The sequence below is a fragment of the Microcaecilia unicolor genome, chromosome 1, assembly GCF_901765095.1.
Source record: "Microcaecilia unicolor chromosome 1, aMicUni1.1, whole genome shotgun sequence".
NCBI classification, from domain to species: domain Eukaryota; kingdom Metazoa; phylum Chordata; class Amphibia; order Gymnophiona; family Siphonopidae; genus Microcaecilia; species Microcaecilia unicolor.
In genome coordinates, this window is record NC_044031.1 from 107,907,472 (window position 1) to 107,935,156 (window position 27,685).

Below are 27,685 nucleotides of genomic sequence, written 5' to 3' on the forward strand. Positions count from 1 at the left end.
AACCCCCAATTGTTTAAAAAAAGTTGACTCCACCTATTCAGTCTTGCCCATTTTCTCTCACTCTCCCCAGCCCCCCGTCTCTCCCATCCTTTTATCCAGTATCACCCCATCTCTCTCTCTGTCACTCTCTCTTTCTCCCCATCCATTCAATCTTGCCTAATTTCTCTCTTTCTCCTCCCATCCACTGCAGCCCCACAGCACAGTCTCTCTTCCTCCGTCCCATGCACCTCCGCCAGGCATGAGCTAATAAACTAGTGTGGGAGACATGCTCTCTGTAGTATCGCTACTGCGTCCTGTGCCAGGCCTGCCTCCTCTGATGTAAACTTCTGGGACTGACACAGCAAGCACTAGCAGCAGAGGTGCAACGGGAGGGAGCAAGACTTTGCTGCAGGGCCATGGTGGATGGGAAGGGAGAGGGAGTGGGCCCTGCACGCAGTGAAGGTATGGTTCAGGCTGGGGAGGCAGCTGAGCCTGACAACAACAAAGTAATAGCCATTCAACAAATGTTCTGGGCAGGTATAAAGGGTGGGGACTAGGGTTTTCAGGTGATATCATACCCTGGCTTGCATCTGATTGGGCAAGTCAAACACAGCGAGGGTGACAAATGATAGAACCGCAGACGATGTCCGATATATTGTAGCTTTATTGCAACATCTGAGCTACAATGTATCGGACATCGTCTGCGGTTCTATCATTTGTCACCCTCGCTGTGTTTGACTTGTGTGTTTGACTGCAAGGGTTGCTGCTCTTCTGTTTTTTGCCTTGCATCTGATTGGGCCTGAACTTCCAGCCCCAGTTCAGCTGTTTTGGGGACCAGAAGTTCTGGCCCAATCAGCTACAAGCCGCGTCCGACATTGCTTGGAAAAGCAGAGGGATGGAAAATACTTTTATTTTAAACTACTTTCCAAATTTGTACTTTGTTACTATGTACAAAATACAGCTTAAATGTAACGAGTTACAAGTAAAAAGTATGGCAAAAAAATTGTAACTCGTTACATTTAAAAGTACTGCCAATTGTTCTTAAGTATTTTAATAAAGTACAAGTACTTCATTACTACCCATCTCTGCACAATGCCCAAGGTGCGACTGCATTACTACCTGGCTGAGTCACTAACATTTCATAGCCTGTGATAAGAATTAATGTGTGCTTATTTACCACAGGCCCTATTATTTATAAAGAGAGGCTAGTCAGTAATAAAGTGTGTTAACATTTACCACAGGTTACCATATTGATGAATCAAGTCATTAGCAGGCCTGAATTGGATGAAAGAATTTCAAGCCTACAAAAGCCCTTGTTGATGCCTCTTTCCTGGCTGGGGGGGGGGGGGGGGGGGGGGGGGGGGAGGAATAGTTTTCCTGCTTCCACAACTGTTTTCTATGGCTGTGGGACATGAGTGTTCATGGGTCATGAAGATCCGTCCTCCCTGCAATGTGTACTTGTAAATCTTCACATCCAACTGCTAACATCCACAGGAACAAATTCTTGCTGAAAAGTCAGTAGTCCCAGAGACAGAAATGCCAGAATACTTTTCCCCATTGCCATAGCAACTTGATTAAAGGTTGTGTGGGTGCAATTTATAATACGTTAATGGGATGATATGACTAGAAAAAAATAATTTCCCTGTAGAAACTAAGAAATGGATTTATAGATTTAATATGTACTTTTACAAAACAAACAAAAATATCTTGATCCATTCCAGAAGTGATTTTAAAATAAGTAAATAGTTCTAACCAGACACAATGATACTAACCTTTTAAACTTATGAAGAAGTGAAATCTGCTGCAGATGTAAAATAAAACCAAACCCATTACTAATTGCCAGTGCAATAACCTGAGGCTCTGCAGTCTTCTGCGCATCTGGGTTTAATAGTGCAATGTAATGAGCAGGACACTGATATCTACATGATTCTTTGTACACAGTTTACTCGTACATTAAACTCCTTTCTGCATAAGATGGTTATAATAGTGCAGAACCCATGCAAGCTATGCACCAGGCCTCCCAGACTTCATCACATCGAACTGTCTATGGATTAAACGGGACACATAAGGAGTAGGCATACAGGTGGTTGTAGATCTCTTATTCACATTTGATTGAGGAATCTAGTAGGAGCAGGGCCAGTCGTCGCAATTGCAGGGCCCTGTGCAGACCAGTTCAGTGGGCCCCCTCACCCATGCCCGCCCCCCACCATAAGCCACAATTTATCAGCGTTTAAAAGGCGATTTGGAGCTCTCGGAACCCCACCTCACCCCATACCTTGATGTTCATCCACCACATTTCAGTAGAAAGCGGAAGACAGCAGCAGTGATTTTCATATCCTGTCAGCTGCCAAGCCCAGGGCCTCCTCACTGCTGCATCCCACCCTTGTAGAAGCAGGAAGTGACATCAAAAGGCGGGGGGACGCAGCAGCGAGGAGGCACTGGGCTCGGCAGCTGATGGGATATGAAAAATCGCTGCTGCTGCCTAATGCTCTCTACTGAAATGTATGTGCACATTAAGGTACGGAGCGGGGAGGTGTTCCGAGACAGAAGAACAGACGTGCCAGAAATGCGGGGCCCCTAGGAGCGTAGGGCCCTGTGCAACCGACCCTGTCGCCCCTGCCTAAGACCGGCCCTGAATAGGAGAGTTGGACAGAATTTTGAAAATGCTACCCATGAAAAATATGATGAAGGCAGTAGGCTCATTAAAATAAATGTTTCTGAGCATCTAAGAGGGTAATTTTGAAAGACATTTCACAGGTAAAACAATGTCTTATGTGTGCAAATACCAGTGGAATTGCTGAACAGTTTCCACGATGGGGGTACCGGTGGTGCTGCACAAACAAAAAAACGTTCCTGATGAAGCTAGCATGAAACAGCTATTGAGTGTTACAATGTTGTCTCAAATAAGTACCTGGGAGATTTCAATAATTAAATAAAAACAAATAGCAAAAAAAATGCTTTAAAAATATGCTGATAATATGCTCAACTAAAGCAGGTTTTTCTGGACTGGTGAAAAGTACGGCAGGTCATTAGTCCGAGCTTGTCTCTAGACGTGACTTTAGCCACTGAAGTCCTTTTCCTCCTTATTGTTTCAAATTGTTCAGCAATTCCACTGCTACTTGCTAGTTGGGTATAGTGACATTGGTTGAAGAGCAAGTAAAGCCAACAAGTATAGTTATGTGTGCAAATAGCCATTTATAATATTGTCCAAACCATATGCCTGTAAACTTAGATGCATACATGCTCTATGAGGTAATTCTATGAAGTAGGTGCTAACAGTTGCATGTGGATTAAAACCATCAATCATCACAATATAAAGGCATATGCGCCTATGTGTGTGAGAACTTAAATGCCAAACTTCCAGCTGCTATTCTGTAAATAAAATTCATATCTTACAAAGGGCATATTTTTACAGGTTGGCAGCTGAAAACAGTGTGGTCCCGATGGACCCATTTCGCATTAGCTTCATCAAGAAACTCACTGGTGGTGGCTGTAATGCTGCTGGAGGATAGTCACGCCCTTGTCGATCATGAGCTGCACGGCTGGGGTTGAGCTAAATTCTATACGAACGTTACATTATTCAGATAGGTCCATGTTTCAATTTTTAATGATGTATTTTTGGGACAATATCTGATGCGATTCATATCACTGAGCAATGTTTGATTGAATGGATAACTACTGTAAAAAATTTTCTGAGGGGGTTTTTGATCCATGATTACTTTTTAACTGTGAGCAGAAAAGAAACTGTGGAAAGTATGGTGTGCTGTGATCAATGAGAAGAAACCGTTAGAAGCCCAGTGTGTTGTGATCATTGCCACAGTATGATGAGATCTTTTTTCCTCCGCTAATTGAGAGAGTGTTGTGTTTTCCCTCCCTTTTCATAATAGAGTTATCTCGTATTACCAGTGAAGTGGATCTTTGTGTGTTCCTACCATGTGCTAATGATGCCATTAGCGTACGGCCATTTTTTAAAAATTACTGCAGGAGTACTTAACTGCCTCCTATTTTGCAGGTGGTAAGAATTCCTTATTATCCATGCGCTAACCAGTTAGCACATGACAATGTAGATGCGCTAACTTAACTGGTTAGACAAGGAACACCCATACTCCATCCCCGACATGCCCCTAAAAAAAATGTTTTTTTTAAGCAAGCAGTTAACACATGCAGAGCCCTGTTTACTAAGGTGCACTAGGGTTTTTAACATGCACTAAAAATTATCACATGCGAGACACCCTCTAGCGTTAGCATGTGCTAAAAACGCTAGCACCTACAGTGTGGCTTAGTAAACAGGGCTCGCAGATTGCAAAGTTACCACAGGACGCCTGAACGTGTCCAGCGGTATCATTTTTCCGTGCGCTAAGCCCATTTTAAGGCTAAGCAGACCTTAATAAAAGGCCTCCTTAGATTGTGAGCCCTCTGGGGATAGTGAAATACCTAACAGGGCATAATCAAAAGAGACGCCCAAGTTTTGCTGAGGACATCCTCAGAAAACATTCCGATGGAGGGGCGGGGAAACCCGTATTATCGAAGCAAGATGGCTGTCCATCTTTTGTTTCAATAATATGGATGCCCAAATCTTGAAATTTAGGTCGTCCCTAGACTTGGTCGTTTCTGATTTTCGGCAATAATGGAAACCAAGGACGTCCATCTCAGAAACGACCAAATGCAAGCCCTTTGGTCATGGGAGTAGCCAGCATTTGTAGTGCACTGGTCCCCCTGACATGCCAGGATACCAACCGGGCACCCTAGTGGGCACTGCAGTGGACTTCATAAATTGCTCCCAGGTACACAGCTCTCTTACCTTGTGTGCTGTGCCTCCCAAAACCCACAACTGTCACCACTACCATAGCCCTTACGGATGGAGGGGGGCACCTAGATGAGGGTAAAGTGGGTTTGTGGTGGGTTTTGGAGGGCTCACATTTACCACCACAAGTGTAAGAGGTAGGGGGGAGGATGGGCCTTGGTCCGCCTGCATGAAGTGCACTGCAACTACTAAAACTGCTCCAGGGACCTGCATACTGCTGTGATGGAACTGAGTATGACATTTGAGGCTGGCACACATTTTTAAAGATTTTTTTTGAGGGTGAGAGGGGGTTAGTGACCACTGGGGGAGTACGGGGAGGTCATCCTCGATTCTCTCCGGTGGTCATCTGGTCAGTTCGGGCACCTTTTTGTGTGTTGGTCGCAAGAAAAACAGGGCCAGGTAAAGTCGACCACATGCTCATCAGGGGCACCCTTTTTTTTTCAATTATGGGTCGAGGACGTCCATGTGTTAGGCACGCCCAAGTCCTGCCTTCGCTACACCTCCGACTCCCCCCCCCCCCCCGTGAACTTTGGCCGTCCCTGTGACGGAAAGCAGTTGGGGACGTCCAAAATCAGCTTTCGATTATACCGATTTGGACGTCCCTTTAAGAAGGACGCCCATCTTCTGATTTGTGTCGAAAGATGGGTGTCCTTCTCTTTCGAAAATAAGCCTGATGGTGTACCCAAAAGTAGCTCACCTTGAGCTACAACTGAAAAAGGTTTGAACAAAAATCCAAAATCTCCCTTTCCTCCTCATTAGTTTCTAAGTCATTTTTCACCTCTAATTCTTCAATCACAGTGGTAGTTTATTCAAACTTGGAAAAGATACACGGAGACCTGTTCCTGCTGGGGATCATTAGCTGTCATTTGCTACATTCCTTTCCAAAATTTGGGAGCTAGATATTCAGTTTTAGTTGAATTACATATTTTGATTCTAGTAGGTTTCTTTACCCATTTTATTAAACCCCGTACCAATAATACACACAGTACTTGTATCTAAGTTTAATATTACTTCTAATTTATAAACACAAATCTTCCATTTGTTGGTTCCTCTACATGTCATTGATCTTTTCAAGTCTTGGTTCACAGTTTCTGCTGCTCTGCATCTTTTATTTATACTCATTCTTGATATTATTGTGGCACTTTCTCTTTTGAGTTTAAAATGTTCACAGATGGCTTGTAAATAATATGTTTTAATTCCTGATTTCAGTCTCGTTGACTTTCTGAAGTCACTATTTGGATGTTACCTCATTGTCTTAGGTTTAACATTCCGAGAAGTGTCCCCAGACATAAGGTTACATCTTCCTTTTCTTCCAGACTGTTGCTGTGGGATGATATTCTATTAGCACTTTCACTTACATACAAAAATTCTAACATACTTTTTTGATTCTAGATTTTTCTTCATCTTCTCAAGATGTTACATTGACCACAACTTGCAGATTTCAGTACCCAAATAACTTCAAATTTGAAAACATCTACCTCGAAGAAGTCTGAAGGTTCCTTTTTGAAACTTGACCATACAATCTCAACTCTGGTTGACATTCCTTACTTAATATAATAAGCTACTTCAGGCACTGCAAACCTTGCTGCTTATCACTTTTCCAACATCTTGGATAACTGCACTCTTCATTTTTGACAAAAAACATACTGTCTTTGGTTCACCTAATAGATCATTGTCAAAATACTGCCACTGATATACAAATTGATACCACGTGCACAGCTCTGGTTTACATTTAGCCACAAGACCAAACGTGAAAAAAAGGGGGAAGAAACAGAAACAACTCAAATTCCTACCTCAGTCCCAAGAAAGTTTGTTCTTGTTCCGAAAAAACTGTTCTGTTCATCAGCCCCCTTCCATGGGAACATTCTCTTCCCTTTCCAGCTAGTTAGCTGAAACTCCAATAATTCTGATACTAAGCCAAAAACCACCCACCTATCTCCTAAGGCAATTGCCAAGTCTATAGACCCTGTATTTGCTTTTTAGGTTGCTCTATTCTTGCTTTTTTTTAGCCATACTGGGTCAGACTAATGGTTCATCTAGCGCAATATCCTGTTTCCAACAGTGGCCAATCTAAGTCACAAGTACCTGGCAGAAACCCAAATCGTGGCAACATTCCATGTTACCAATCCTGGGGCAAGCAGTGTCTTCCCCATGTCTGTCTCAATAGCAGACTATGGACTTTTCCTCCAGGAACTTGTCCAAATCATTTTGCTGTTACCACATCCTCCAGCATTTAAATGTTTATTCTGTGGTTTATGCTAGAGTATTTTACATATGTGGCCTCTCATGCTGGGGTTTCACGTTGGATTAGGGGTCAACTTAGTCCATGGGACTGGGATGTGAGACTATCTTCAAAATCTAGGTGAATTCAGGGTATAAAGGCATACTCATATGGGGGTCAATTTTCAAAAAAAGTTCTATTACCAGTCGCCAGTAAACTTATAACTTCCTTATGAGCAGATGCAAAACAGAATCTACAAGACAGATTTGCACTCCAGGCTAAGCAGCTATCTAAGAGCTGAGAATAAACTCTTTGGCTATTGTGAAAGAAAGGTATAATACCTCCAAATTCTAATTTTCACCAAAGAGCACATGACGCGATACCAAGATGCAAATTAAATGTTGTTACCAAGGGCATCCTGAGTGATTTGCTAGGAATCTAAAGAAGTCACCACGATGCTGTGAAAAACATGCTTGAAAGCTCTTACAAGTCGCTATTCAAAAGCACGTGCGTGCTCAGCATTAGGCATTAATGGGCCCTTTTACAAAAGCGTGGGAGGGCTAACACGCGGGTAACAGGCACGTGCCCAGTGGTAATTCTGATTTTGGTGCACGCCGAGTCCCGTGGTAGAAAATAATTTTCTATTTTCTACCACAGGGGCATTCCCGGAGGTAACCGGCAGCACTCCCACGTTGGTGCACACTGCATGGTTACTGTGTGGACAGCGCATAAGCCCTTACCACTAGGTGAATGGGTGACGGTAAGGGCTCAGGCAGTAAACAGGCACGTGTTTGTTTTAGTATTAGAAGAGACCCATTTTCCGGCCCATTAAAAAAAGTTGCCTTTTTCCTAGCCATGGTAAAAATAAATGGCCCAAAATGCACCTAAAAAGATGTGCCCACACTACCGCAAGTCATTTTATGCCACGGCTTTGTAAAATGACCCCTTACTGCATAAATGTTTTTTTCTAAAATAACTTTGTGCCAGCTAATGGATTACTTTTGCTTAGAAAACTCTATGTCCTGCCCAAATGTATCTGTATAAACGTAAGGATCCATGCAGGGCCCTCACTAGCCCAGAGTCATTCAGGACCATATCAGGTCAGACTAGAGAGGTGGAGTACACCATCTGACTATGGCATCACCCTTCTGGGATGGCTGCAATGGTATTGTCTGTCATTACAGAAGCCAGAGACCCCTCAGAGAGTATGTGGTGTGGTGGAATTTGGTGCGTGTGAAGCTCAGTCCTGGGCCCACTTTAGTTTGAGTCTTGTGGGAAGACTCCCTTGACTCTTTTAAGTTTGTGTCCAGTGTGAAGTCAATGTGAAGGACAGAGGTTTTACCCACCTCTTTGCCTGCTGTTTAACTGAGGAGTAGAGCAGCAGCTTGGCCTTCAAACTGAAGGGACAAGGAGATAGAGAAACCCTACTCATGAGCTGGATTACTGGAGGAGGTACTAAGGTATCAGATTATTGCTGTTAGGAAAGATTCGTGTGGAACTGGTTCTCTGAGAGACCATGTGTCTTTCCTATTTTAATTTGTGTTCTTTTTTCCATTCCTTTATTATGTACAGTACCTTGTGATGCCTTTCGGGAAAGGCAGTATATCAAATTTAAAAAACCATAAGGGAAGAGATTTGCACCAGAACCTAGGAAACCCTCTGTCCCTAACTAGATTATTATTTAAAGGGACCACAGATACATTATAAAGGAAGAGTGTGGAGCATCACAGTGTTTATTCAATGCTGTACAATCTCAAAACAGAAAGACTACTTCAAAGCAGTGAACTTCAGTAAAGTGAGGTACAGCACTGTGGTATCTATCTCTGATGGCCCGATGATCAAAGGTAAATGCGGGCACTAGAAGCCACTAGTGCCGGACTAGCGACCGCATTTATTTGCGTCACCATGATCATTGGGCTCAAAGCGCCCAAGTGAAGCAATAACACAGAGCTCATTTAAATTAGATTTAAATAAGCTCTTCTTGTATTCTGCCCCTATGATCAGAGAACAGCGCTCTGATTGTAGAGGAAGAATAGCACCTTAACCCTACGCCCCCTAACCCCTCCACACCCAAAAAATATACCTTGTGGCCCAAGTGCGCTGCCGACACAACCCCCCTACCTGCTGGTTTAGTGCTAAATTGCCCCCCCTGTACCTCTTGTTGGAGGAGGGAGCAACACTCCCTCCTCTTCCAGCCAGCTCTGACTACAAAATGGTGGTGGCCCTGCCCTGCCTGGTGCATCCTGTGGGCAGTGCTGACTAGAAGAGGAGGGAGAGTTTATTTATTTATTTTATTTGTTGCATTTGTATCCCACATTTTCTCACCTATTGTGGCTTACATAGTACCGTAAAAGCGTTCGCCAATTCTGGTATAAAGAGTTACACAGTGATGTTATGGTAGAATAAGGTTCATGTGGAACAAACATATTAGGAAATCATATAGAGGAAGAGTTAAGTTATATCCATTACGTTCTTTGGTTTCGTAGTGTTTCAGGGTTCAAGTATTTAAGTAGGGTCGGTAGGGTATGCCTTTTTGAACAAGTAGGTTTTTAGTGATTTCCAGAAGTTTAGGTGGTTATAGGTTGTTTTCACGGCTTTTGGTAGTGCGTTCCATAGTTGTGTGCTTATATAGGAAAAGCTGGATGCATAAGTTGATTTGTATTTGAGGCTTTGCAGCTTGGGTAGTGGAGGTTTAGATATGTTCGTGTTGATCCAGTTGTATTTCTGATTGGTAGGTCGATGAGGACTGTCATGTATCCCGGGGCCTCGCTGTAGATAATCTTATGAACCAGGGTGCAGATTTTGAAAGCAGTACGTTCTTTGATTGGGAGCCAGTGCAATTTTTCACGGAGGGGCTTGGAGCTTTCAAATCGCGTTTTTCCAAATATAAGCCTGGCTGCCGTGTTTTGAGCAGTCTGAAGTTTCTTTATGAGTTGTTCTTTGCATCCCGCATAAATTCCATTGCAGTAATCTAGGTGGCTTAGTACCATTGATTGTATCAGGTTCCGAAATGTTTCCCTCGGGAACAATGGTTTCAAGCGTTTGAGTTTCCACAATCAGTGGAACATTTTCTTAGTTGTGGATTTCATGTGGCTCTCTAGTGTTAGGTTGCGGTCAATTGTAGCGCCGAGGAGTTTCAGGCTGTCTGAGATGGGGAGGGTGTAATCTGGGGTGTTTATTGGGTTGTTCACATTGTATTGGGATGAGAGGATGAGACAGTGTGTTTTAGCTGTATTGAGTTTTAGTTGAAATGCATTTGCCCATGAGTCCATGATGTTCAAGCCGAGCTTAATTTTGCTGGTGATTTCTGTCGGATCATGATTGTAAGGAATGTATATTGTGACATCGTCCGCATAGGTGAAAGGGTTAAGACCTTGGTCGGATAAGGACTTGGCTAGTGGGGTCATCATTAGGTTGAAGAGGATCGATGATAGTGGTGATCCTTGAGGTACTCCGCAGTCTGCTTTCCACGGTGATGATATGTTTGAATTTTAGTGGTTAGGAAACCCTTGATTCAACTAAGTATATTTCCTCCGATCCCGAAGTATTCTAGGAGTCTTAGTAGTATATTATGGTTTACCATGTCGAATGCACTGGACATGTCGAACTGGAGGAGTATGCTTTTACCTGTTGCTATTTCTTGCTTGAATTTCGCTAAGATATAGTAGAATTGGAAAAGGTGCAGCGAAGGGCGACTAAAATGATAGCGGGGATGGGACGACTTCCCTATGAAGAAAGACTAAGGAGGCTAGGGCTTTTCAGCTTGGAGAAGAGACGGCTGAGGGGAGACATGATAGAAGTATGTAAAATAATGAGTGGAGTGGAACAGGTGGATGTGAAGCGTCTGTTCACGCTTTCTAAAAATACAAGGACTAGGGGGCATGCAATGAAACTACAGTGTAGTAAATTTAAAACAAATCGGAGAAAGGTTTTCTTCACCCAATGCATAATTAAACTCTGGAATTCGTTGCCGGAGAACGTGGTGAAGGCGGTTAGCTTGGCAGAGTTTAAAAAGGGGTTAGACTGTTTCCAAAAGGACAAGTCCATAAACCACTACTAAATGGGCTTGGGAAAAATCCACAATTCCAGGAATAACATGTATAGAATGTTTGTACGTTTGGGAAACATAGAGGCATATTTTCAAAGCACTTTGGGAGGCTAAGTTCCATAGGTTTCTATGGAACTTTGGGAGGCTAAGTGCTTTGAAAATGAGCCTCATAGTAACATAGTAGATGACAGCAGATAAAGACCTGCATGGTCCATCCAGTCTGCCCATGACAAACTCATATGTGTATACCTTACCTTGAATTTGTACCTGTCCTTTTCAGGGCACAGACCATATAAGTCTGCCCAGCAGTATTTCTCGCCTCCCAACCACCAGTCCCGCCTCCCATCACCGGCTCTGGTACAGACCGTATAAGTCTGCCCTCCCCTATCCTCGCCTCCCAACCACCACCCCCTCTTCCCCCCAACTGCTCCGCCACCCAATTTCAGCTAAGCTTCTGAGGATCCATTCCTTCTGCACAGGATTCCTTTATGCATATCCCACGCATGTTTGAACTCCGTTACCGTTTTCATATCCACCACCTCCCGCGGGAGGGCATTCCAAGCGTCCACCACCCTCTCCGTGAAAAAATACTTCCTGACATCTTTCCTGAGTCTGCCCCCCTTCAATCTCATTTCATGTCCTCTCGTTCTACCGCCTTCCCATCTCCGGAAAAGGTGCGTTTGCGGATTTATACCTTTCAAATATTTGAACGTCTGGAAGCTTGCCAGGTGCCCTTGGCCTGGATTGGCAGCTGTTGTGGACAGGATGCTGGGCTCGATGGACCCTTGGTCTTTTCCCAGTGTAGCATTACTTATGTAGTACTATTTCAGTGCTATGGAGGGGGCGAAATCCTGATTGTGATTCATGTAATATTTGTTTAGATAGTCAGTAAGTTGCTTGGTTACCATGCTTTCCATCAATTTGATTACCAGTGGGATAGATGCTACTGGCCGGTACTTGATGATTTTGTTTATATTTTTCTTGGTGTCTTTTGGTATTGGGGTGAGTAATATGTTGCTGTTTTCCTTGGGGAAGAGACCTTGTTGAAGCATGCAGTTTAGATGGGATGTGAGGTCAGTTATGAAGTGGTCAGGGGCAGATTTTATTAGGTAGCTGGGGCAGGTATCCAATTTACAGTGGGTGTTAGAGAACCTTTTGATCGCCTGGGTGACTGTTTCGACGGTGAGAAGAGTGAAGTTTGACCAAGTTTGGTTAGCTGGTTATTATCCGGGGGTTGGGACCAGATTATTGATGAAGTTCTCAATATCAGTATTGTCCTGAGGTAGCCTGTTGCGAAGGTTTGTAATTTTTTCATTGAAATATTTAGCAAGTTTGTCTGCAGATGACATATCTGTATTGGTTGTAGTGGCCGCCGTAGTGTCTAGTAGTTTGTTACAAGTTGGTATAATTTCTTCGTGCCTTTGTGATCAGGCCCTATTTTAATTTTATAGTATGTCCTTTTGGTTTTTCTTACTGCGTATTTGTATTTTCTTTTTATCTGTTTCCATGCATTGAGTGCGTGTTCATCTTTTATTTTTTTCCATGCTTGTTCGAGTTTCCTGGATTGTGTTTTTAATGTTTTCTGTTCATCGTTGAACCATGGTATAGCGTTATTTCTACTTGAGGTTCTTGTTCGTAAGGGTGCTATTTCATCTAGTATACTTCTGCATCTTTTATCCCATTCTGAGAGATAGTGTGTGGAGTCCGTTTGTGCTGTCCATTCGTTATTGTATATCTGTAGCCAGAATGTTTTTGGGTCTATTTGGCCTCTGGTGCTGTAGGTTGTGTGTTCTTGTGTGCGGTTTGAGCCCTTCTCCCGCCATTTTAGGGATAGGTTTAGTTTGTAGTGATCAGTCCATGGTGTTTCTGACCATTTGATATCTGTTATTATTAGGTTCTAGTCTGTTGACAGTTTGTGTGAGATGAGGTCGAGTGCATGCCCTTTGACATGAGTTGCTTGCATTTGAGGCCATTTGAGATGGAGGAATTCCTTACATTCTCGTGTGTTTGTGGAGTTTGGGTTTTCTAGGTGGAGGTTAATGTCTCCTAATATTAGTATATTGGCGTTGGTTGCAGATGTGTTTGAAATGAAGTCAGTGAAGTGTAGGGATATTTCCCTGTGTATCTCACCTTGCTGGTCTTAGCCTGTATAATCCTAATACATCAAGATGGACTCTGCAACCTATATGACCTGCATCAGTGAGACAGCAAATTCAGCTTTCTGCTTGTGGAAAATCACTGGCAGTCATGGAACATCCAAGGACATGCTGTGGGCAACCAACCCCCCTTTATCTCCCTGAGAAGCTGAAAAGGGAGTGAGACATGGCTCCAACAAGCTGGGTGAGAAGCAGAAATGCATACCAAGAAGTAACAGTTTCATGGTCATGAACAACGGCCGTTTCTTGCTCATGGAATGAGATGGACAAGATCAGGATTGGTCCACGCTGGTCACCTGAGGAAAAGGGGCTAAGAAAGCGGGAAGAAGGAAGTTAGTTAGTCGGAATCCATAGAAGAAGTTGGAGCTGGCAAGAGGACGAGTGAGACCTGATGTGGTCCACAACCTTGTGAACTGCCTATCTAGAGAAAGTACCAGTTGGTTCAGCTTTACCCAGACGGAGTGACCCTGCTTGCTGCAGAGACCCTATCCTACTTCTGAGACTAAGACTCGCTGGGAGAGACAGCTCGAGTCTGAGAAGGAACCTGTGCAACCTCATCTGAGAGACTGCCGAGAAACAGCCTGGTGAGATAAACAGTGATTTACTTCTTATAGCCGGAAATTAGTGATTGGTGTTTACCTAAGCAAAGGCTGGTTAGAGTCATAACCCGTGGTCAGGAGATTGCTGCTAATAACCGTATTTACCTCAACATAGTTTCAGTATTACAAATCAGGTTGTGTAATTTACCTAGTAACCAGTAAGAATCAGAGTGTTTAGTTAGTGACAATATCTTTTTGTAATTCTTTTACCAGCAAGTTATTTTTGTATTTAGCTAAGCTTTGCTACAGAGTGGTCTATTTTGTATATCATATTATCTATAATAAATTCTAATATATATATCAGCTGGCTTCTTCAGTTTCGTTTCTCTCTATCGGAAGTATTGGCTTGGTGTCAATCCACGTTCCCTCCTTCCCTAGACAGAGAACAGAGTATTTTGCTTGCAAATAATTCTGTATGGGAATCTGGGTGCAGATGAGACTGTTGGGAGTTGTTTTCCTATAAGCATCATTTGTGATTTACCTACAGAAGATTGTCTGGCCTTCGTTCCAATTTCCTGGTGATCTATAAAACAAGACACAATTCAGGTGATCAAGCAGGGTTTTGTTGTGGATTCTGATTGAGGCAATTTCAAGTTGGGGTTTTATGGACTCGACAGTGGTTTTGATGGTAAACTGGGATCGATAGATTAATGCTATGCCTCTGCCTCTCTTTTCCTTTCTGGTCCAGTGAGCGATTTTACATCCTGGAGGGCAGAGATCTAGGATTTTGGGGTCCTTTAGATCATGGATCCAGGTTTCAGTGATGAAAAGTAGATCAAGGTTTTCTGACGTGATCCAATCTGTTACTATTGTTGTTTTGTTTACTACGGATCTGGCGTTGATGTAGTCCATTTGAATTTTTTGGTGTGGGTCGTTTGTGTTTGGTGTTGTGTGGATTTTTGTTAGTTGTCGTTTCTTTGTTATTGTGGTTGTCCGCATGTTGGTGTTTTTCCTTTGTTTTGGTTGTTGTCAGTTTGATGAAGTGGAGTGTATCTAATCAGTCTTTGGTGATTATGTAGTATGGGGATGGTGTTACATTCTACGAGTGGGGTAGTTAGTGTTAGATGGATCAGTGATAAGGAGTAAATTGCTAGGAGTAATTTGTTGGTATTCATTTTGGTATTAGTTCAATTTGGGCTCTTGGTATGCCGTGTTCGATAGCGTACGTGGTTGGACTTGGGTCTTTTTGTTTGGCTTTTTTTTATAAATAGATACAGATAATTTACTCACAGTCAGGTGAATTGGAGGTGTTGCTCCAGGACGCACAGTCTCCGTGACTCTGAGAGCTGTAACAATGGTTGGAGGTAGGAAATTGTTTAGACATATTCCGGTACATGTTTTTACGTCCTTTGTGCGTCTTTCCAGGAATGTCCTTCCATATACTCGGGCTCAGGTGCGCTGTCAGGTCACGGAGGGTTTGCAGCTCCGGCACGGCGTTTATGGGTGGGCAGGAGCTGGGAAGAGGAAAAGGCAACAGCCTGGGTCACTCCGGGATCTCGCGGTCGTGTGGACCCTGGTATGGAGAGGGCCGGTCGTCTCTTGTTGCTGCAGGAGGGCAGTGGGTGCAGCATGCTTGGTTGCCCGTCGCCAGTGGCATAGCGAGGGTGGGTGACGCCCGGGGCGGGTCGCCGCTGCGCCCCCCCCCCCCGCTGGGTGCAGCATGGCGCACCCCCCCCCCCAGAGCGTATTCTTACCACTGGCGCTCCGCCCCGAATGCACGTCGTCATTGGGAGCTGCGTCGGCTCCGCTGGTTCCCTGCTCTCTCTGCCCCAGAACAGGAAGTAACCTGTTCTGGGGCAGGGAGAGCAGGGAACCAGCGGAGCCGACACCCCCCCAGCGGTGTGCACCCGGAGCGGACCGCCCCACCGCCCCCCTTCCTACGCCACTGCCCGTAGCTATCCGCTCTCTAGCCAGTACCTTTCACACAGTTCGTCACCCACCGCCCTCTGACCGGCGCTGCTCCTCCGAGGCCCAGAGCTCACGTGGGCACTGCGAGGTGCTGCCCATGGCTCCTGGATGCGGGAGGTCAAAGGAGGCAATCCCGAGGGCAGACAGGAGAGAGCCCCTGTTAGGTGTTGGGGAGGCCGCTGGGAAACCGGAGCGCCCCGCCGGCACCACGCCAAACCCCTTCCGACTCCGATCCGCTTCGGGACTGGAGGACCTCAGCTAGAGAGCTGAAGAGAGGGGGTGCCGGTCCATCTCCTCCCCGATTCCGAGCCCGGAAAGGTTAGCGCAGCCGCATGTCTCGATCCCCAGCTCTGATCAGACTCGGGTGTGGCGCATCCGGTCCAATCCTCCAGCCCAGTGAGGGTTCAAGTCCGACCGTCTGGATCCAGTCGGTGGGGAGTTAGCATTAGCGAGCGCTAAAAAGGCTAGTGCACCTTAGTAAACAGGGCCCTTAGTCCTTAATCTATATAATGTTCTAATGCATGTTAAATGCTTTTTTAAATTAAAGAAAATGTGTGAAACAACCTAAACAAACAACCCCAAATTTTCTGTGGATATCCCAATATCTAACTGCTGCATCACTCTTCATAGTATATCACACAACTACAAGATGGTTAAAAATAAAGTGACCAGTTATTATTCATTCGGATTTAGCTTACGGTTTTTCCAGTAATACCTCAGGGTGAGTTATGTTCAGGTGCACTGGGTATTTCCCTGTCCTCAGAGGACTTACAATCTGTACCGGACACAATGGAGAGATAAGGGGCCCTTTTACTACGCCGCGGTAGGGCTAACACTTGGGTAGCGTGCGTCAAGTCGACACTACCGCTGGGGGGGGGGGGGGTTTTCCCAGTGGTAATCGGCAATGCGGCCACATTGTTGTGAGTTGCCTGATTACCGCACGAGTAGCGCATCAGCCCTTACCGCCAAGTAAATATGTAGTGGTAAGGGCTCAGGCAGCAAATAGCCACACGCTGCTTTTAATATTAACCCACAGCCATTTACTGTCCCATTAAAAAAGGCCTTTTTACCCACAATGGTAAATAAAATGACCAGTGCATGCCAATTTCACACACTCAAACTAGCACAGGTCACATTTTACAGCAGCTTAGTACAAGGTCCCTTAAGTGACTTGCTTAATAACACACGGAGCATCAGTGGGATTTGGACCCTTGGTTCTCAACCCAGTAGACCATTCCTTAACTCCTGACAATTTAATCTTTCTTATTGTATTACCACAATACTAACTGTAGTACAGACCACGCCTCTTCTGTGCATGTCGGATAAGCACATACTCTATCTGCACCACAGGGCGCTAATTCCATTTTTCTAGCATCAATTTTAATGAGCAACAACTTCAGTTTAGAACACCAGCTTTAACCACATGCTTCACTTCCATGCATAAACAGGACTGGTCCAGCTGGCAACAGCACTCCATTTAGGTGTACCCTCGATCATTCAATGCATAGCATATCTGGTGTCCTTTCATTGGTATGCCAGCGTCACTGCCAATTCTCCTCTGGTACTCAAAAAAGGTTGAGGAGTGAGGCAGGATTGCGCCACTCTCCCTCATTGACTCCCAGCTCTGTGATGTAAAACTGGCTAGACCAGGTAGTATCTGGGTTTCACAAAGTTGACATTCAGTGGGGGAGGGCAGCACTGTTCTGGCTCATTCCTCAACCTTTCTTTGAGAGTTAAGAGTGATTAAGTGGCTGCAACACATCAATGAAAGGAAATGGGGTAGACTGAGCAATTGAACAATTGTCTGTGCATCTAAACAGCATGATCCTTAGAGAGCCAAAGGGATTGAATGGCTGGGCCCAGGAGCAGAAGCAAGGGCACACTGGAATGGGCATGCCATAATTACAGCAGTGTAATTTTCAACTTTGATAGCATGTTCTACTCAGTGGAAATGGTGGGCAACATGGATGGAAGTGAAACATAGTTGGGAAAAGCAGACATGTTGGCTCAAGAATATGAAAATGGTTTTCATGGCATTTGAAGCAAACCAAAATGCTTGAATGACACAAGAGATTTGGCTTCAGTGGCTAAAGGGGTTGGATAACTTGATGCAAAGGCAGAAGTATAAAAGTCTGATGTTGTACAACAGCTGCGTAGCACACAGCAATGATGTTAGACTACCAAATGCTAAGCTTGTGTTCTTACCACCCAACACAACTTCTCTGGTTCAGCTCATGGATCAGGATATCATAGCCAAGTTCAAGAAGCATAATAAAGTGCTCGTGCTGTGCCATCTGATGGGCACAATGGACAATGATGTGAACATGATCAAATGAGCAGCTGAAATGGCTTGTAAGCTAATACTGCTGGACTCACTACACATGCAGAAGGTGACTGGTGTCATGTTACCTAAAGTATGATTGAAAACTCCTACAGGTGGGCTACCTTTTTGAAAGAACTTAATGATGCTATTGATTTCCCAGTTGGAGTGACAACCAAATTAATTAATCACTACATGGTACTTGATAATGACCTTCATACAGCTGCTGACCTTTGTGCTGAACTGTAGTCAGCAGCCAAAGGTGCTGGATGCTCAGATGATGAACTGGTGATGTAGGAAGTAGGTAACAAGTGGGATATGATAAGCCCCATTATGAGTGCTGCAGCATTAGATTCACAGTTTAAACACTGTGCAGACTTATTTGGAAGGTAATGGGTGTAAGATCTATAAACGTTTTTGTGACCTGCTTGACAACACAAATAGAACACTGTACAGAAAACTATTTCTGATTTCTACCATTTAACATACTTTGAGTGGTTTGACTACATTTATGTATAATAGGAGTAATTCTCAAAAGGTCGCTTAAAGTTAGACACCGGGATGACGTGTGCTAAGCACAAATTCTGTATCAGCAATTAACGTTATAGAATACTAGTGTAAGTCATCAGTTATGCGCACAACTTTAAGTGCAAGCACTTAAGATGGTGAAGTAAATGCTTACACCTAACTGCTGACAGTTACACATATTAACTTGATAGTATTCTGCAGTGCTTTTTTTGTAGAAAAAAAGGTGCCGGTACTCATTGTGGGCAGGGTCACCACACATGGCACCACCCCTATTATAGCCACACCCACATTAGCCACACCCCTTATACCAGCCATAGCGCATATAAACAGACATCAATGAAAATATTATACTAGTATAGGAGAAAAAAATAATGTGATTTTTTTTCATTATAAATAATTTCTGTAAGCTGTTACAGCTCCAGTATACCCAGTGCAAAATAAGACAAATTCCAAACACTAAAATGAAAATAAAATTATTTTTTTCTACCTTTGTTGTCTGGTGACTTTGTTTTTCTATCCATATTGGTCCCAGTCTCTGATTCTGCTGCTCTCTATCTGTTCTCTTAACTCCGTTTCCAGGGCTTCCTTTCCATTTATTTCTTTACTTTCCTCCTTTCTTCTTCTTTTGTTGCCCTGCATCCATAAGTAAAAGCTGGGTCCTCCTCCATGGAATTGACTGGAGGAGGTATAACATGGATCCAGCTTTTGCCTATTTTCTCCATCCATGTGCAGTTTTTCTCCTCTTCCCTTTCCCTCATCTCCATCCATGCGCATCTTCTTTTTTCTTTCCTCCCCTCCATTCATGTCCAGCACTTCTCCTCTCTCTTCCCCTCCATCCATGTCCAGCATTTCTCATCTCTCTTCCCTCCTCTGTATCCATATAAAGCAATAATTCTCTCTCCCCTCTCCTCCATCCAAGTCAGCATTCTCCTCTCTCCTACCCAACTCCTCCATCCATCCATGTCCAGCAATTCTCTTCTATCTCCTGCTCTCCTCTCCATCCATTTCTAGCATTTCTCCTCTCTCCCCTCTCATCCATGTCCAGCAATTCTCTCTTCCCTGTCCTCCCCGTCCAGCGATTCTCCTCTCTCCCCTCCATGTCCAGCAATTCTCTCTTCCCTGTCCTCCCCTCCCCGTCCAGCGATTCTCCTCTCTCCCTTCCATGTCCAGCAATTCTATCTTCCCTGCCCTCCCCTCCATGTCCAGCAATTATCTCATCCCTGCCCTCCCATCCCATGTCCAGCAATTCTCTCTCCCCTGCCCTTCCCTCCCATCCCATGTCCAGCAATTCTCTCTCCCCTGCCCTTCCCTCCCATGTCCAGCAATTCTCTCTCTTGTCCTTCCCTCCCATGTCCAGCAATTCTCTCTCCCCTGCCCTTCCCATGTCCAGCAATTCTCTCTCCCCTGCCCTTCCTTCCCATCCCATGTCCAGCAATTCTATCTCCCCTGCCCTTCCCTCCCATCCCATGTCCAGCAATTCTCTCTCCCCTGCCCTTCCCTCCCATCCCATTGATTTCCAGCAATTCTCTCTCCCCTGCCCTTCCCTCCCATTATTTCCAGCGATTCTCCGCCTCTCCCCTGCCCTCCCATCGACGTGCAGCGATTTTTCCGTCCCTCCCCTGCCCTCACCTCTCCCATATCCAGCGATTCTTCGTCCCCCTGCGTCCTCCTTCACTGCCTGCCAGCCAGCGTCGGACTCAGAAGCAAACGGTGCAGGCAGCGATTGGCTGGCAGCGTCGTAGCTTCTCTTTGCAAGTCCCGCCTACAACTTCCTGTTTACGCATAGGCGGGACTTGCAGAGGGAAGCTACGACGCTGCCAGCCAATCGCTGCCTGCACCGTTCGCTTCTGAGTCCGACTGGCTGGCAAGCAGTGAAGGAGGACACTGGGGGACGAAGAATTGCTGGATATGAGAGAGGTGAGGGCAGGGGAGGGACGGAAAAATCGCTGCACGTCGATGGGAGGGCAGGAGAGAGGCGGAGAATCGCTGGAAGTAATGGGAGGGGAGGGGAGGGGAGGAGGAGAAAAAGGTGCCGGTACGGCGTACCGTTGCATACCGGCACAAAAAAAGCACTGGTATTCTGTAACCTGCACATGTAAGTGCTAGGCACGCCCTTAACTCTCCCCTACCCAGTCCCGATGTCCATGCCCCCTTTGGAGTTGCATGCTATGGATTTTACATGCACAATTTATGGAATCTCAACTATGGGCAGTGGCATGCGTAACTGCTAATTAGAACCAATTAACAATGAGTATTGGTTAATGCCAATTAGCAGCTAATTATTAAGAGCATAAGCGTTGCCATACTGGGACAGACCAAAGATCCATCAAGCCCAGTATCCTGTTTCCAACAGTGACCAATCCAGTTCACAAGTACCTGGCAAGATCCCAGAACAGTAAAACTGATGTTATGCTGCTTCTCCTAGAAATAAGAAGTGGATTTTCCCAAGTCCATCTTAATAATGGTTTAGGGACTTTTATTTTAGAAAGTTATCCAAACCTTTTTTAAACTCTGCTTTAAGCTAACTGCTTTTACCACATTCTCTGGCAATGAATCCCAGAGTTTAATTACACATTGAGTGAAGAAATATTTCCTCTGGTTTGTTTGAAATGTACTACTTAGTAGCTTTATCGCATGCCCCCTAGTCCTACTATTTTTCGAAAGAGTAAACAAGTGATTCACCTCTACTTGTTCCACTCTACTCAATATTTTATAGAACTCTACCATATCTTCCCTCAGCCATCTCTTCAGCTTGGAGAACAGATGGCTGAGGGAGGCTGAAGCTGCATAACTTAATTTCTCCAAGCTGAAGAAATTAATTTATGCACATAACTTTTATACTATTCTATATCTTGCACACTGTGGACTAGAATATGGTGCCGAAAAAGTCATGCTTACCGCTATTCTATAAACCACTCTTACAGTTAAGTGTGATTTATAGAACAGTGCTTAGCGCCGGGAAATGCGACTAAATTTATGTTTCACAATATACACCAAATAAAACCTGGTGTAAATGCCCCCCTAATTCTATAACACTCATACATTTTAGGAGTGCCCCTGACCTGCCCCTCCCATGGCCATGCCCTCTTTTCAGATCTGTGCATTAGAATTTACACACACATCTTAATAGAATACACCTAAAAAGACACATGCATAAATTTTAATTATTGCCACCTAGTGCCGATAATTGCTTGTTGTTGCCCAATTATCATTATTCAATTAAGTTGTGTGCGCAAATTAGATGCACATCCGAGGCTGCGAACACAACTCAAAGTACCATATATAGTATCTGGGGGCAAGCGTAAAATTGCATGCGTAAGTTTATAGAATTAGGGTGGAGAAGTCTAATGGATATTTTTATGAAATTGTCTACTGTCCTATAAATGATGCTGCCCTAGCTTGACTATATTTATATCTGATTAGTCTAACTGATGTATTAGAAAACTGTCTACTGTTCTGTTCATAAATAATTAGTGCTACACTGGCTGGGATGTTAACAAAGGGTCACGGCCAATTATGTGCACACTCCATTTATATGACATTGAACTTTGGACCTGAGGTCATGCACTTAACCAGAATGCACTGTAGTCATAGCTATAATGAATTACACAGGAAACCTTGTGGATTACAGACATACAGGTTGATATTCAACACATTTTAGACAGTTAACTTTGGAATCAATCACAAATTATTTGGACGGAAACTTCTGGGCAACCTGCCACATAACTTTTGGCGAGACACTTCAATATCTGGCCAAATGTTTAGGAGGAGAATTGCCAGGTGACATCCTGGGGTGAGGAAAACCTGAGCTAAAAGTTATCTGTATACTGCTGATGTTCAGCGCTATCATTTTAAGTTTGTCACTACATATTCAGTGGCCCAATTTAATACCAAAAATCCTCTTACAATTATGTAGATAATATGTTAAATTCTAAGCAGATTTTTTCCCACTTAATACTGGCTCCATGGTGGGCAGACCTTCCTCTTGTCTGTCTATGTACATATGCAGGAAGTGCTCTTCCCATCACAGACTCAAGAAAAATGTCAGGAAGTATTTTTTCACGGAGAGAGTAGTGGATGCTTGGAATGCCCTCCCGCGGGAGATGGTGGAAACGAAAACAGTAACGGAATTCAAACATGCGTGGGATAAACATAAAGGAATCCTGTTCAGAAGGAATGGATCCTAAGGAGCATAGCCGAGATTGGGTGGCAGAGCCAGTGGCGGGAGGCGAGACTGGTGGTTGGGAGGTGGGGATAGTGCTGGGCAGACTTATACGGTCTGTGCCAGAACCAGTGGTGGGAGGCGGGGCTGGTGGTTGGGAAGCGGGGATAGTGCTGGGCAGACTTATACGGTCTGTGCCCTGAAAAGGACAGGTACAAATCAAGGTAAGGTATACACAAAAAGTAGCACATGTGAGTTTATCTTGTTGGGCAGACTGGATGGACCGTGCAGGTCTTTTTCTGCCGTCATCTACTATGTTACTATGTTACTTTAGTAAACAATTTAATTGAAGTACTTAATTAAAAAATCTACACCAGCTTAATATTTTTAAAAATTTCGGTAAGGCCAGGAATCAGGTTTATTTTATAGTAGCGGATGGTTGAAGAACAGAGAAGTGACTTGTCTTCATCATTAGGGCACTGCATGGGGACAGTCTACTGGCAAAAGAGATTTGTGCATCTAGTATAAAATGTGAGGCTGCCCCTCCACTTGACAATGAAGAATTTTAAATCTCTCCTTCCCTTTTAAACATACAGAAAAACATGTTATGCAACACTGCAAACTAAAGGAAAATAGTGACAGCTGCTCTATCTACTGTAAGGTTCAGACATGGAGCTAGACTGTTTACCTGCTCGACTGCAAAAAAATCAAAACTTATAGAAATAATAAATTTAAGCAGACTTTTTTTCTTCTTTTAATAGAACTTCCCATCCAAGTTCCCATTCTTGCAATGTCTTGTAACCAGTGGCTGTACACCAGAGCTTCTTCTGGAGCTGTGCATCTACTGTATACTCAGGGGTAGCGGAATGTCTTTTTGTTGGGGTGGGGGGCAAGCTCTGCCCCATCCTCACCCCTCCCTCAGCTCTGCCCCAACCCAGCAACACCCTTCCCTTTCCTATCATTCCATAGACCTTGCCCCATGGTATCCAGCATTTCTCTCCTTCCCTACTGCTCAACCCCCTGTGATGTAACCACTTGTATCCACTCGCCTCCACCTACCCTCCTCTCCTCTTTCCTCTACACATTCATTGATTTGTTTGCTTTATTTTTTGTCTACTAGATTGTAAGCTCTTTGAGCAGGGACTTTCTATGTTTGTGCAGCGCTGCGTACGCTTTGTAGCACTGTAGAAATGCTAAATAGTAGTAGTGATGTCCAGTATCTCTCCCCTCCCCCCGCCTCCTCTCCTCCAAGGTGTCATCTCTCTCTCCTTCTATCTCCCCTCTCACCGATTTCCAGCATCTCTCCTCTCCCACCCCGTGATGTCCAGTATGGGAAAATTAGGTTCTTACCTTGGTAATTTTCTTTCCTTTAGTCATAGCAGATGAAGCCATTACGTATGGGTTGTGTCCATCAACCAGCAGGGGGAGATAGAGAGCACTCAACTTTTCACAGCACCTCATGGCCAGCCAGCTCCACTGCCTCTTCAGTATTTGAAGCTTCCAAAGCAGTATGGCAAACCGCAATGGGAATAACATGAACTTTCCTCACAGCGAACGATGGCCCCTTAACAAGGGCATGACCTCAAAAGGAGGGAATGAACACATCCTCCTGGAGGGAATAAACTCATCTTCCTTATTGTATAACTGGAGGGGATACATGCAACCTCCTGGAGGGAATAAACTCATCCTCCAAAACATAAACTGGAGGGAATGGACTCATCCTCCTATAAGTGAACATGAATCCTGAAGACTGTTTTCCAACTTTCTCCCAAGGAAGGAACTTCAGGAAACAAGAACAGAACCTGAAACAGATTCACAGCATACAGACAATCATACAGGGAGGGCTCATGGCTTCATCTGCTATGACTAAAAGAAAGAAAATTACCAAGGTAAGAACCTAATTTTCCCTTCCTTGTCATCAAGCAGATGAAGCCATTACGTATGGGATGTAACAAAGCAATCCCTATATAGGGTGGGAACAGGTCACACCATGCGTTAGCACTTGTGCTCCAAAATGCGCATCCCTCCTAGCAGCCACATCCAGCTTGTAATGTCGGGCAAAAGAGAGCTTAGAAGCCCATGTTGCTGCACTGTATATCTCTTGACACGAGAGTGCTCCAGTTTCAGCCCAAGAGGAAGAAATCACTCTGGTAGAATGCGCCTTAAAGGCTACAGGCGGAGACCGGCCGGCAAGCAGATAAGCTGAAAAGATAGTTTCTTTGAGCCAGCGGGCAATAGTGGCTTTAGACGCTGGAGACCCTCTGCGAGGACCTGATAGCAAAACAAACAGACGATCATAGATCCTGAAAGAGATAGTAACTCGCAGATACTGCAGCAGAGTCCTGCGCACATCCAACAAGTGCAACTGCCCAAAAGATTCTGGAAACTCCTCCTTATCAAAGGAGGGCAAGAAAATAGGCTGGTTTAGGTGAAACCACCTTAGGCATGAAGGAAGGCACAGTCCGAACCGTGACCCCGGACTCTGAGAATTGCAGAAATGGGTCTCTACAGGACAGCGCCTGGAGCTCTGACACCCGTCTTGCCGAAGTAATGGCCACAAGAAAAACGGCCTTTAGTGTCCAATCTTTCTCCGATGCTCGCCGAAGCGGCTGGGGAGATAGAGAATACTGAAGAGGCAGTGGAGCTGGCTGGCCATGAGGCACTGTGAAAAGTTGAGTGCTCTCTATCTCCCCCTGCTGGTTGATGGACACAACCCATACGTAATGGCTTCATCTGCTTGATGACAAGGAACTTTCTCTTTCTTTCCACCTCTCCCTCCCCATGACATGTTTCTTTCCTTACCTCCTTTCCTGACACTACAATCAGCAGAACAGACATGCGGTCTTGAGCGCCTGCGCATGCTCAAGACCTGCCATCCCCTCCAAACATCCTGTCTGGGAGGGGACAAAAGCTGGCAGGCCTTGGAGCTTGTCATGATGTTTCTGCAGTTCTGTCATTTATAGTGTCACCAACCTGGGACAGGAGGTAAGAAAGGAATCCCTTTGCAAGGGGAGGGGAGGCATGGAGGGAGGGAGAGATGAAAAATTTTGGGAATTCCAAGGCACCCATGGCTCTCCCTGTTCCGATGCCTATGTTTACACTGCCCTACCTAATGGTTAGCAGGCTGAGAAACAGAGAAGACTGGTTGAAATGCTATTGGCTGCGCTTGGAATGCCCTCCTGCGAGAGGTGGTGGTGATGAAAACAGTAACGGAATTCAAAAATGTGTGGGATAAACATAAAGGAATCCTGTTCAGAAGGAGTGGATCCTCAGAAGCTTAACAGAGATTGGGTGGCAGAGCCGGTGGTGGGAGGCGGGGCTAGTGGTTGGGAGGCGGGGCTAGTGCTGGGCAGACTTCTACAGTCTGTGCCCTGAAAATGGCAGATACAAATCAAGGTCAGGTAATACACATAAAGTAGCACATATGAGTTTATCTTGTTGGGCAGACTGGATGGACTGTACAGGTCTTTCTCTGCTGTCATCTACTATGATTGTGATCTTGGGCAAGTCAATTAACCCTCTATTGCCTCAGGGAGAAACTTAGATTGTTAGTCCTCTGTGAAAGGGAAATATCTACTGTTCCTGAATGTAATGCACCACAAGATACGACAGAAAAAGCTGTGAGCTAAATTCAAATTCACTTCAATAGTCGAAGAGACTCATTACAAGTTCATGGGTCACCAGCACAAGATATTTAGAAGATACATAAGGCCTCAATTGCTGTATCTGGTGCATCCACATAAGGAAGCCTGGACAACCAAAGACATCTGGAGAGCTACTTACAACTTGCCATCCAACTGCATCCCTAACCTTTTTAGTATGTCACGGAGAACCAGATCTACACTTTCAACTTGCAGGGGAAACCCATACACACACACACACACACACACAAAATCCTACCTCTCTGACTATCCCAAAGAATCACTGACTAAGCTGGGTTAGGCTTTATATGCCTCCTTTCCAAGCAGTTGGAGACAGAATCCACCTGCTCTGTATCTACTCATCCATTAGAATTATTTGAAGGTGTGGGTTGTCTGCAGCTTCACTGGCAGTTCTGCATACTGTCAAGTGGAAGGTCTCTGGTTTGATTCCAAGACCCAGTTTTCTGCACTCCAGGTTGGCTAGGACAGGGGATGTTGCTGAGGCAATGTTTGTGGACAGGGAGTCTGTCTTTGTATGGGTGACACCTACTGGTTGTATTCAGGCCAAATTTAAGGGATTATTAGATATGCTTATCTAAATAGTTGGCCTGGAGTAAAAAGAGTCCAGACAACATTCCATCTTCGTTGTATTTTCAAAGGATGAAGGTTAGGGGTTAGGAGGTAGTAGCATGTTCACAAAATTGGAATCATCAGTTTCTTCTGTCTTATACTGTATGGTGCTTTGTTCACTGTTTTTTCACTGCACCCTACTTATATCACAGACTATGGACTTTGTTTAGTATTACTGGTCAGTAGTTTGTTGTATGGTTAATGTGATCCTTAATAAAAACTGTTAGATCTTAAAACATTTTGGGCAAGATTCTTGAGGGTGGGTCCATTAACACAACCATTAAACACTCAGAAGTAGCAATTCCTTGCTTCTGAGAGTGCACAACAAGAAATAAACTTCCCTCATTAGCATCTGTCAGGTACTTCCTATTCATTGGATTGGCCACTGATGGAAACAGGATGCTGGGCTCGATGGATCATCAGTCTGTCATGATGTTCTCATTGGATTATAATTTCACCCTGTGGGATTTTGCTGGCTAACTCTATAGTCACTCAGCTAATTATCTTTGAATAGTATCCTCCATATTTTGTTAATATCTTCTACTCTGTGATATACTACATGAAAAGTCTGTATTCACAATCTACCCTTATTCCACACACATGCACACTTGCAAGGATATCCATGAGTTATTTTTAAAACTGGATTGGTGTTATGGGGCAGTGGCTCAATTTTCGTGGACTAACAGGGC

The 27,685-nt window shown here is 44.5% G+C and overlaps 1 protein-coding gene across 1 annotated transcript in view; it reads right to left on the reverse strand.

Annotated features, from left to right (window-relative positions):
- The window catches only part of KIAA1217 (KIAA1217 ortholog), a 656,634-nt gene that overhangs the window by 92,802 nt on the left and 536,147 nt on the right, over window positions 1-27,685 (reverse strand). The gene's annotated exons all lie outside the window — the stretch shown is intronic.